Here is a 13,269-nt window from a genome sequence, read left to right as displayed (position 1 = left end):
GGTCCGAGTTGCAGCAGACAGGGTCTCTAATCTTCATTGCAGCATGTGGGCTGTTTCAGTTGTGGAACAGGACGCTTAGTTGCAGCATCAGGATCCAGTTCCTGACCAAGGATGAAACCCAGGTCCCCTGTACTGGGAGCACGGAGTCTTAACCACTAGACCACCTGGGAAGTCCCATCACAAGGCTAACCCTTTATCTTCCTCCAGGACTCTGCCTAGACATCACATCTTCCAGGAAGCTTTTCTTGAGCTCCCTTCAGTCAGTTCACTTCAGTTCAGTCGCTCAGTCGTGTCTGACTCTTTGTGACCCCATGGATCGCAGCACACCAGGCCTACCTGTCCATCGCCAACTCCTGGAGTTTACTCAAACTCATATCCATTGAGTCGGTGATGCCATCCAACCATCTCATCCTCTGTCATCCCCTTCCTTTCCTGCTCGCAATCCCTCCCAGCATCAGGGTCTTTTCAAATGAGTCAGCTCTTCGCATCAGGTGGCCAAAATATTGGAGTTTCAGCTTCAACATCAGTCCTTCCAGTGAGCAATCAGAAGTGATTTCTTAAGCCTCCTTTATGCTCCTATTTGCATTCCTATAGCACCTTGTACTTATTCCTTTATGGTGGCTACACTCCCATTATCACTACTCTTCATTAAACTTCCTCTTTTTTTTTTTTTTTCTATATCCCTCAATAGGTACTAGCTTTGCGAGAACAGGAACATCATTGGTCTTATTCACTTTGCTATCTTTAATGCTTGAGACTTCCCTGGTGGTTCAGTATAGGTCTTGACCTCCAGTATGCAGGCATCTGATAACGTTGGTGGAATAAAGAAATTCAGGGTATAATACTCTTTTCATGTTAGTTTCTCAGTTGTGTCTGACCCTTTGCGACCCCATGGACTGCAGCCCATCAGGCTTCTCTATCCATGGGGTTTTCCAGGCAAGAATACTGGAGTAGACTGCCATGCCTTCCTCCAGGGAATCTTCCCAACCCAGGGATCCTCCCGCATTGCAGTCAGATTCTTTACCATGAGTCAACATTTGGTTCTATGCAAATATCTGCACAAGCACTTTCTCATTTTGCTCTCTTACAACTTCTGCCAGCAAGATGGAACCGATCTCACAGATGTGGTTTCACAGATATGCAGATTGAGATCTCTAAAAATTCAGGCAACCGTGGAGGGCCACAAAGGAAGTGATGGGGTAACCTCTCATTGGAGCCTTTGTTGATGTCGCAAGGCCTCACGTCTTGGCGTCCTCTTTCATATAAAGGAGATTCCTTCTCTCTAGGCATGTCTTCACTGATTTCTCTCCAAATGCAAACACTGTGTCTGTTGACTGCATCTGACACGGCTGATGCCCTACCCCTTGTCTGCATGGCCCACCCCTGAGTCTGCCTGTGGCGCCAATAGACAGCTTCCAGAATGTGGGGAACTTCCCACCTCAAGCCCCTCCAGGAGGGTGGGATGAATCGGGAGATCGGGATTGACATGTATATACTGCTATGTATAAAACAGATAACTAACGAGAACCTACTCTACGGAACACAAAACTCTACTCAATTCTCTGCAGGGACGTACAACGGAAGAGAATCCAAAAAGAAGGGGATATAAATACATGTATAGGCTTCCCAAGTGGCTCTAGTGGTAAAGAACCTGCCTGCCAATGCAGGAGACGTGAGAGATGTGGTTTGAGCCCTGGGTTGGGAAGATTCCCAGGAGGAGGGCACGGCAACCCGCTTCAGCATTCTGGCCTGGAGAATCCCCATGAATAGAGGAGCCTGGCGGGCTACAGTCCATGGGGTCACAAAGAGTCAGACATGACTGAGGCGACTTAGCATGGCTCAGCATAAATATATATACTTCCTGCTGATTCACTTTGCTGTACTGCAGAAACTAACACATTGTAGAGCAACTATATTGCAATAAAAATTAATTTAAAAATGAAAAGCCCCTCCATGCCTCTTCCCCTCTGCTCTGGGTTTTCCCAGCACGACCTGTACCTGCTCCCCTGCACGCCAGTGCAACCCAGCAGTGTGGGGAGGGGGTTTTGATGACCTGGGAAGCAGTCCCCGATGAATGGGGATGGGGGTTGTTGGATGAGTCACACCACACTCTCTGGCAGCACGGGTATGAGGTAGGTTCCCTCCTCACGGTTCCTTGCAGGGTCTCCATTACTGGGGTGGAGCCCCAGCTTGCTGCAGAGCTGGGCTGCTCAAGAGCACACCTTGGAATGGATTTCCCCCCTCCCTGATCCGCAGTCATCACTCTCTCATTTGTGCACGGAGAGGCACCATCACAGGTAAATTGCTCCCACCCGAGTCTTTGTCTTGGGAACTTCTTTTGGAGAAGATATTGACAAACCCATAACAAGTATGAAAAGCCAGGGAAAGTAGGCCACCCTCCTGCCGTGTTCCCCACCTGCCTCCTCAGCCAATGATCCTTCAGGGTCCCTTTCATCTCCAAGAAGTCTCCCATGCTACCTTGGGCCCTCCCCACTTTGTCCACCAAATGCCAAGCTTGGATAAAACTGTCCTTCCCAATGCTGGGTTCTTATACCTGCTCAGGGCACTGACCTGCGGCAGCCTGGTAACTGGCACAGAGCAAGCAATTTCCAACCTCTGTGCCAGTTCCCTGTGTCCTTTGTTTATCCAAACTGGCTGGAATTACCGCCTAGAAGCCATGAAGGGAGGATAGACATTGCAAATAACCTCGGCCATCACCAGTTCATGAGCTGGGCAGACCGAGCCAGCAGCATGAGACAGGGTTAACTTCCAGGCGACACATTTAATTGCAGACAGTCTGTGAACAAGAGTGGAGACTGTACAGGAGAAAAAATTGTCCCACACAGCAAAACGCCCAGGAACGGCACACCAACCGCCCCAGGTCAACTCTTGCACAACGAGTTTCTGAAACCCGTTCTCCCAGAGTTGCTGAAATGTTTGTTTGTTCAAGGGGCATTTCTCTAAATTCCAAAGGTCAGTTCCACTGATGCATGTCGGTGCCACCTCTGCCCTGATATGTGTGCTTCTGATTCCAGTCCTCTCAGCTCTCCCCCAGGAGAAGGGTGGCTCCATGCTTAGTGTCCCTGGGCATGACTTAACTCTTTTCCCCTTTCTCTATGACCTTAGCCCGACCCCCAGAATCCTTTCCCACCACCCCATCAGGAAGAACTCACAGGTGCTAAAAAGCAAATATGTTTCACAGGCAGTATGTTGGATCAAACTCTGGGCATCTGAGTAACTTTCTCTTATTTATCTTCATATCCGTTTCCTAAGTAGAGGGTCTGGCACTTAGGAGATGCTCATTAAATTCGCATTGAGTCTGTGGATGCACACAGGAATGGATTAATGAATGTATGCCTAATTCTTTCAGTTTGAAGGATTGAGGCTAATGCGATGCATATCTTTCCTGAATAATTAGCTTTGTGCATAGTGGATGCTCTATAAATGTGAATTAATGGATCAATAATGTGCCTAGAAAAGAATAAATCTCTACGGAAACCAGAGGATCTGCCTCCCACCTTGCTGTTGGTAGATTTTATGCTGTAATCCCTGAGTGAGTGTAGTCTCGTAGAAGTGATTTTTGTGGCAGTTTGCACTCCTGAGGCTGGTAAGACATCATTTGAATTGTGCTTTTGCTTTTGGCATATGCCCTTTTCCCATATTCTGTTTTATATTAGTCTTTTGAGGCATCTAGGAAGAATTAGGTAGTGGGGGAGAAGATCAGGGTTATAATTAGGTTCCAGACAAATTCCATAATTGAGTAAGAGTTTGTCTGTGATCTTAAGTGTAGGCAAATAGTCCCCATGGGCAAGTACCAGCTCTGTTATCTATAGTACACTGTGGGCATGCAATACATTTTATAAGACCATAATAGAGTAATAGGGGCAATCAGTCATTGTTATCTTTATCCATTTCAAGCTGTTTAAAAGCGCTATATCAAATAAAGCTTATTTTTTCACTTTAGAATCATATTGTAGAACTGAGACAAATTTTCCTACTCTCATATAGCACTATTTCCAGAAAGTTGTATAGTTTGAGTCAACATCTCTTATGTAATAATAATAATAATATAATAATAGTGGGGATAGGCACCATCTTTGAGCATTTTCTATATGTTAGTGTGCATACATGAATGCATGCTCCGTCATGTCAGACTCTTTGTCATCCAGCAGTCTATATATAGCCTTCCAGGCTTCTCTGTCCATGGGATTTTCCAGGCAAGAATATTGGAGTGGGTTGCCATTTCCTACTCCAGCGGATCTTCCTGACCCAGGGATCAAACCCATGTCTCCTGCATTGGCAGACAGATTCTTTACCACTGAGCTACCTGGGAAGCCTTCTAAGTCTCAGACTCTGTACTAAACGCTTTATATGCATAATCTTATTTATTCCTTGAATTAAGTTTTTTAAGCATTTGTTATTTTCAGTTTATGTTCAAAGAATGGGAATTTAGAGAGGTAAGTAATTTCATCAGTGTCTTATAGATGGTAAATAGAAGTCTGTTTGATTCACATTCTTTGCTCTTAATTACTTTACTAGCATGCATGAAGGAATACTCTACAGAAGGCTGAAATTAGTACCCTCATTTAAAAAACTGAGACTTGGACTAATAGCAGCTATCTTAAGATGCTATGTTGTAATATAAGTTGTCTCATGTAAAATTTAGGCTGTGTACCTAATAAGTTAGGTACGCTAGCCCCTTTATATAGATGAGAAAATCGGAGCTCCTAAAGGTCGTGTGATTTGCTATAAACAATCAGCAACTAGGTGGTAGAACTCTGACCAACACCCACTCTGTCTGCGCTTGCAGCCAGCTGCACAACACACTGCTTACACTCTACTGCAGCTAATAAGGTGGAAACTCCCAGGGCTAATACAAGTCTACCATTACCTTGTCTGCAAGGCATCTGTTTCCCCCTTCTTATCAGCATCTTGATTTGGCATTATTTGGGAGCAGGGGTTTGGGAGGGATTACCTCTTGTGTCTGGAGTTGGGATAATGAACCCCATGGTTCTACCTTTTACTAAAGAAACTACAGGGATCAGATTTTACCTTCAGTTGACTCATGTTGACAAAATGCAGACCGACCATCTAACTTGACAATTAGAGTACATTTATTTTTTCCAGGAACTTGAATCTTTTTTATAATTTTTTTTAATTAGAGGATAATTGCTTTACAATATTGTGTTGGTTTTTTCCATACAACAGCATGAATCCACCATAAGTATTCATGTGTCCCCTCCCTCCTGAGCCTCCTTCCCACCCCCCACCCCATCCCATCTCACTTCTCTAGGTTGTCACTTGAATGCTGACGATCTGAGGCAGGTGGTGGAGATATGATTAGAATTTGTTAATCTCAGTCTCTTCCATCAGGTTCTCTTGCTATGAGATTATACTTGTAATTCCCACATCACTCTAACCTCACTCAGGCATAGTCCTGAAGCATAATGAAGAAAGAAAATTCTTTCATGAGCCAAATTCTAAAAAGTGCATTTCACCACCTTTGCATAGGAGAGATGGTCAGAGACAAGACCTTCCCTTCATCCTGGGCAGCGGCAGATAGTCAGCTTAGAGGATGAGGATCTTAGAAGAATCCTGATGAGGGAATTGATGACAAGGATGTTTAGAGAAGTATGTGGATGGATCCTGATGAATGGATCCTCATATATACATATTTAGGATAAGTTTCAGCTTACTACAACAGAAAATCTTACAGAACAGTAACTAAACAGGATGCAAAGTCATTTTTTGGTTTGCTTTGTTTTCTGTTCACATGTAAAGAAGTTGTATCTGTGTATGCAGGACTGATAGAACTACTCCATGGCCGTCCTGGTTACTTCCTGGTCCAAGATGTCTGCTGGAACTCCACCTGTCATGTCAGAAAGGAAGAAGACAGGAAGACAGAAGCAAAAAATGGAGTACCTCTCAGCTAAGTCAGAAATCTTCCTGAATATTCCATATGGTACTTCCATTTACAACTCTTTGGCCAGAATTTAGTTACATGGCTACGATTAGATACAATGCCAGCTAGAAAGTAGAGCTTTATTTTTTTTAGGTAGATGATTTGATACTCTAAATAAACTCAACCTTCTATTTCATATGCAATATCACCAGCAGTTCAAAAGGGAATCTTAATAATCAGGTGGACAAACATGCTTAAAGAAAAACATCTATTTCTGCTTTATTGACTATGCCAAAGTCTTTGACTGTGTGGATTACAATAAACTGTGGAAAATTCTGAAAGAGATGGGAATACCAGACCACCTGACCTGCCTCTTGAGAAACCTATATGCAGGTCAGGAAGCAACAGTTAGAACTAGACGTGGAACAACAGACTGGTTCCAAATAGGAAAAGGAGTATGTCAAGGCTGTATATTGTCACCCTGCTTATTTAACTTCTATGCAGAGTACATCATGAGAAACGCTGGGCTGGAAGAAGCACAAGCTGGAATCAAGATTGCTGGGAGAAATATCAATAACCTCAGATATGCAGATGACACCACCCTTATGGCAGAAAGTGAAGAGGAACTCAAAAGCCTCTTGATGAAAGTGAAAGAGGAGAGTGAAAAAGGTGGCTTAAAGCTCAACATTCAGAAAACGAAGATCATGGCATCTGGTCCCATCGCTTCATGGGAAATAGATGGGGAAACAGTGGAAACAGTGTCAGACTTTATTTTTCTGGGCTCCAAAATCACTGCAGATGGTGACTGCAGCCATGACATTAAAAGACACTTACTCTTTGGAAGGAAAGTTATGACCAACCTAGATAGCATATTCAAAAGCAGAGACATTACTTTGCCAACAAAGGTCCGTCTAGTCAAGGCTATGGTTTTTCCAGGGGTCATGTGTGGATGTGAGAGTTGGACTGTGAAGAAAGCTGAGCATCGAAGAATTAATGCTTTTGAACTATGGTGTTGGAGAAGACTCTTGAGAGTCCCTTGGACTGCAAGGAGATCCAACCAGTCCATTCTAATGGAGATCAGTCCTGGGTGTTATTTGGAAGGAATGATGCTAAAGCTGAAACTCCAATACTTTGGCCACCTCATGCGAAGAATTGACTCATTGGAAAAGACTCTGATGCTGGAAGGAATTGGGGGCAGGAGGAAAAGGGGATGACAGAGGATGAGATGGCTGGATGGCATCACCAACTCAATGGACATGAGTTTGGGTGAACTCTGGGAGTTGGTGATGGACAGGGAGGCCTGGTGTGCTGCAATTCATGGGGTTGCAAAGAGTCGGACATGACTGAGTGACTGAACTGAACTGAAGCCAGGTTGTGTTAAATTTGACTTGTGTTCTTTTTGCTGAATACAGTGATACATTTTACACACACCCCCTCACTACCAAATCCCATCAAGTGCCGCCCTTCTTCATCTGTTGTGAAAATCAGAGTCATCTTTACATTTGGTAAGGAGACACTACACTTTTTTCCCCCCACTAATTTTATAGCACTTGCTGAACATATTAATACATGGTTGCCCGGGGCAGAAAGTCACCAAGCCAGGTAAGCACCAGGAGTTTAGTTGGGAATATTAATTTCTTTCGTGTAGAGTAGCTTGGGAAAAGGGCTTTCCATAATTATTCAAAATCAGGATCTACAAACTGCATGTTTTGACTCAAAGTGGTTTTTCATGGACTTTCTTTGAAATAGTCCAGTGTTCGTCCTTCAGCCTGAGTCAACTGTTGAAAATGCAGGTGTTTCTCCCTGGCTTTTCTGCGGTTGCCTGTTTGACTCTGGGTCCCAAGAGGACAGAGTACCACAGTATAAAACATGGCCCATTAGTAGTGGGGATTGTACGTGGAGCAGATTTCCTTAGAAGGGAATGTGAACTGAACAGGAAATGACCAACATTGTGAGTGTGGCTTTGCCCAGAGGAGCCTGGGAAAGCTTCCAAATCTGCTGACCTGTCTCACTTCTTGATATCGCATCGGCACTCCTTTCCAGTGTAACACATCTTGGGTTTCAGAATGCAGACGTCTGGCTAAAGTACTAATATGGACATGCTCCTTCCATTAGGGTATTTTCTTTTCAAGGGTTACCTGATACTCTGAATGGGGATTCAATCCCATCTGTCTATACATAGATATGATCTGTGTGCTTTCAAGAAAAGTAAGAAAAGCAAAGACAATTAAGATGAGACAGAATGTGGATACACTGGTGGGCTTAAATGGGCTGAGGTCACGGGAACGAGTGAGACTGTAAAACTTACTTATGAAGCAAAATCAAAGCCAAGGGCATGGTCAGCAGGAGAATCCTGCTTACCTCAAGTTCAGTTCAGTTCAGTCACTCAGTTGTGTGTGACTCTTTGTGACCCCATGGACTGCAGCACACCGGGCTTTCCTGTCCATCACCAACTCCAGGAGCTTGTTCAAACTCATGTCCATGGAGTCAGTGATGCCACTCAACTCATCCTCTATCGTTCCCTTCTCGGCTTGCCTTCAATCTTTCCCAGCATCAGGGTCTTTTCTAATGAGTCAGTTCTTTGCATCAGGTGGCCAAAGTAATAGAATCAAAGCTACAGCATCAGCCCTTCCAGTGAATATTCAGGACTGATTTCCTTTAGGATGGACTGGTTGGATCTCCTTGCAGTCCAAGGGACTCTCAAGAGCCTTCTCTAACACCACATTTCAAAACCATCAGTTACTCAGTGTTCAGCTTTCTTTATGGTCCAACTCTCACATTCACACCTGACTACTGGAAAAACCATAGCTTTGACCAGATGGACCTTTGTTGGCAAAGCAATGTCTCTGATTTTTAATACACTGTCTAGGTTGGTCATAGCTTTTCTTCCAAGGAGCAAGTGTCTTTTAATTTCATGGCTGCAGTAACCATCTGCAGTGATTTTGGAGCCCCCCAAAAATAGAGTCTCTCACTCGTTTCCACTGTTTCCCCATCTATTTGCCATGAAGTGATGGGACCGGATGCCATGATCTTAGTTTTCTAATGTTGAGTTTTAAGCCAGCTTTTTCACTCTCCTCTTTCACCTTCATCAACAGGCTCTTTAGTTCCTCTTCGCCTTCTGCCAGGGAGGGCATGAAATCTTATCTGGAAATCTGTGAGTGTGAAATTCTGTTGATAGCTTTGAGGTCACATCTAGCCAGGTTCACATTCCAGAACAGGTAACACAATGAGGACAAATGGTCACAGACAACAGTTCATTGTGTCTAGGCTCTTTTTAAAAAACATTTAATGTACTTTATTGGCTTAGGTAACAGGAAAGCCCAATGGCAGAGCTCGCCTCAGTGGCTCTGCCTTGGAAGGTGTTTTCTCAGCTGGTTCTCTTGCCCTGCCCTCTCTTTCACGCCCCATCTCTCCCACTCTCGACTCCGCTCCCTGTTTCTGTTGGTTTTGTCCTCAGATTAGACTCTTTACACAGTCATCCCTAGACAGACTTTCCCATGGATTTCTCTCGGCACCCAGATATCTGAAATAAGAGTCCATTGACCCGGCGGTCCCTTGTTTATCCCTATGGCGAGGGTAACAAAGCACTCTGTTTAAATGTGATGATGTCACCTACTCACCTTGTGAGCAGAAGAATTGGACCTGGGCCCACTGCAATATCTGAAATGGAAAAAAAGCCATTCTCACCTTGACCCTAAAGGACTCAGACGACTGGAAGGTACTCTTACAGGTAAAATGAGCTAGGCGTGTGAGGAATTAGGACTTGGGCATAAAAGCATTTGCATGCTTGAAGGATGGCATAAAAGTAAACATAGATGCAGGAGGGTGGTGCAGACAAGAAGCATTTACTTCAGAGTTTTGTCAGAAAAGATGTGCCTGGGAGGAGACCACACATAGAACAATTTTAACATACAGATGCCACATTGGCATAGCGACATGGAAGGTCAAAGGAGGAAACATGGGAGCTTCTGAATTTCCATGTATCTACACCAGGCTGTCTATGCACTTAGCAGTTGTCCCTGCTGCTGCTAAGTCACTTCAGTTGTGTCTGACTCTGTGCAACCCCATAGATGGCAGCCCATCAGGCTCCCCCACCCCTGGGATTCTCCAAGCAAGAACACTGGATTGGGTTGCCATTTCCTTTTCCAATGCATGAAAGTGAAAAGTGAAAGTGAAGTCGCTCAGTCATGTCGGACTCTTAACAACCCCATGGACTGCAGCCTACCAGGCTCCTCCATCCATGGGATTTTCCAGGCAAAAGTACTGGAGTGGGGTGCCATCAGCTTCTAGGGAGTGCTTAAGTGGAGTAAAAGTCATGTAACTCAGGAAGAAATGGAAAATGGATGTGCTAAGCCAATCTGGAATCCTCCTCAGCACTTGAATGAAAAAAATGGAAAATCTGGGCCCTGGAATAGCTTTTGGTGTTGGTGGTTTAGTTGCTAAGTTGTGTCAGATTCTTGCAAGCCCATGGACTGTAGCCTGCCAGGCTCCTCTGTCCATGGGATTATCCAGGCAAGAATATCGGAGTGGTTGGCCATTTCCTTATCTAGGGGATCTTCCCGACCCAGGAATCAAACCTGAGTCTCCTTCATTGCAGGCAGATGCTTTACCAACTGAGCTATGAGGGAAGCCCCAATTCAGTTCAGTTCAGTTGCTCAGTCATGTCTGACTCTTTGAGACCCCCTGGACTGCAGCATGCCAGACCTCCCTGTCCATCACCAACTCAAACCTGGGTCTCCTGAATTGCAGACAGATGATTTACCAACTGAACTATGAGGGAAGCCCCAATAGCTTTTAGCTATATTTAAAACATGAGGAGAAATAGCATAGCAACAGGCCAGGGATATAGCTCATAGAGCAAGTCCTATTAAAATACTTAAGTATTCATAGACTGATGGATGTTTTGAAGCTTTTCATCTGGTAGCAGCACCATAGGCTAAAATATCATTTTATGCCTGAAACTCATGGTCTTTAGATACTAGGAAAAGGACAGAGTTAGTTCTTATGTTTTGAAAGGTGCCCCATAACACTTGCAGTTGATCCACACTCTTCATCTGGCTTTCTGGTAGGATCACAGTGCTTTGAAGACATGCCTTGAGACCACTGTATATGTATAGAGTATAGAGTGTATATAATCTAGTGCTTGACATATAAAATTTGCTCTAAAAATTATCATAAGATGGTTTAGAAGTGAATACTCTAAAGACAGGAATCTGAAGTATGTCCTTGGCTTGGAAGCATAAAATCCAGTGTCTACTGCTTTTATCCCATTCTGAAATCACTAAATGATTTTACTGGCTCTCGATGAAAGATTATATGCTGACTCTGATTGAGTCCCTTAGCTGTAAGCAGCACCCACATCAGACAGCTCTTTGACTGTGTTGCTGAGAATTCCATCTAGCTATCCTTCTGTGCTCAGGACAGGAAATCAGACGTTCTTTCCTCTTTGGACAAAAAAATCAAGGTATATAGCTTTTCAAAAACACTTTTGAAAAGTATTTCAAAACTAACTAATACATTAGGGTTTCAGAAATGAGCACTAAATGAAACCAAGCAGGACCCTGTGGGGCTTCTGGGCACGGAAGCCTTTCAAGCTGTTGCTAATCAGGGAAGGGAGGGGATGCAGAGACAAAGGAGGGGCGCAAGAAACAGCAGTGCAGCCTTGGGGCAGGGTCCTAGCTCCACCCAAGGGACACACAGAATGCTATCTTTGAGTGTTTTTTACAGAACTATCAAACCAGTCAATCCTAAAGGAAATTGGTCCTGAATATTCATTGAAAGGACTAATACTGAAGCTGAAGCTCCAATACTTTGGCCAGCTGATTCGAACTGACTCATTGAAAAAGCCTCTGATGCTGAGAAAGATTGAAGGCAGGAAGAGAAGGGGATGACAGAGGATGAGATGGTTGGATGGCATCACTGACTCAATGGACATGAGTTTGAGCAAGCTGGGAGTTAGTGATGGACAGGGAGGCCTGGCCTGCTGTGGTCCATGGGGTCACAAAGAGTTGAACACAACTGAGCAACTGAATTGAACTTAAAGGGTGTCCCTGGTGGCTCAGATGGTAAAGAATCTGCCTGCCAAGAAGGAGACCTGGGTTCGATCCCTGGGTCCGGAAGATCCCCTGGAGGAGGGCATGGCAACCCACTCAAGTATTCTTGCCTGAGGAATCCTCTGGATGGAGGACCCTGGCAGCCACAGTCCGTGGGATGGCAAAGAGTTGGACATTACTGAAAATGAATGGAAGATGTTTCAGAGAGAAGGTCATAGTTTGTTAACCTCAAGGGATGCTTCAGGAGACCACCTGAGGCTGGATAAAAGGGCTATCAGCCTTGTGCACCCAGATCCCTATCAGCAACCTGTCCTTGAACCATTGCTATTATTATATATATTAGTGAAGTCGCTTAGTCGGGTCCTACTCTTTTGCGACCCCAGGACTGTAGCCCGCCAGACTCCTCTGTCCATGGGATTTTCCAGGCAAGGATACTGGAGTAGGTTGCCATTTCCATCTCCAGGGGATCTTCCTGACTCAGGGATAGAACTCTAGTCTCCTGCATTGCAGGCAGACTCTTTACCCTCTGAGCCACCACTGCTATGAATCTCATCACATCCTCCCGGGGTTGGAGGCACATGGTTTTGAGAGGCACCACCCCACCGTGTCCCCCTTTGCCTGGCAAAACATTAAAGCTGTTCTTTTCTGCTTCACCCAAAACTCTGTCTCCAAGATTCAATTTGGCACCGGTGTGCAGAGGCTGAGTCTTTGGCATTATAAAGAAGCCCCAAACCAGATCATCTTCTGCTTTCTCTACCCAGGGCAGCTCTGCTGAAAGCTGGGGAAGATATTTCAAAGCCACATCTGTGGAATTCCTCTGTCCTTGCTTCAATAAAGGGTGACTGATGAGGATCCCTGCCCCTGGGTACATCCCAGAGCTAGGAGGACAGACTGCAAATGTATTTTGTATTACTCCTTCTCTCACCATCGAGAAGTCCTGGAGGCGATTGTGAGGATGGGCATGATGGAGAAGATGCTATATGAGCAGTGATCTTCAGTGAGAACAAAAAGGAACCTCTGCATCCATTTCCTGTTCTCTTTTCTCTCTGTGAGGGGACTTCTGGCGATTGGTGTCGCCATTGCTCCTAGCTTTCCTCTTGCCCTTGTTGCTGGCTTTTTAATGAAAGACTTCCAAAGTGACTGGTGCTGTTTATGGAACATGAATTATAGATGGAGTTGAGTGGCCTGACTCACTGGTGATTGACAGGTGGCTCACTGCAGGGGACTCACTCCCCAAAGCACTTGGTGCAGAGTCATCAATTAGGGCCATCATCTTTGTGTTTCTGCAACCAAAGCAGCAGACTCTCAGGGATG

The sequence above is a fragment of the Bos indicus x Bos taurus genome, chromosome 27, assembly GCF_003369695.1.
Source record: "Bos indicus x Bos taurus breed Angus x Brahman F1 hybrid chromosome 27, Bos_hybrid_MaternalHap_v2.0, whole genome shotgun sequence".
Classification (NCBI taxonomy): domain Eukaryota; kingdom Metazoa; phylum Chordata; class Mammalia; order Artiodactyla; family Bovidae; genus Bos; species Bos indicus x Bos taurus.
This window is presented reverse-complemented; position numbering follows the sequence as displayed.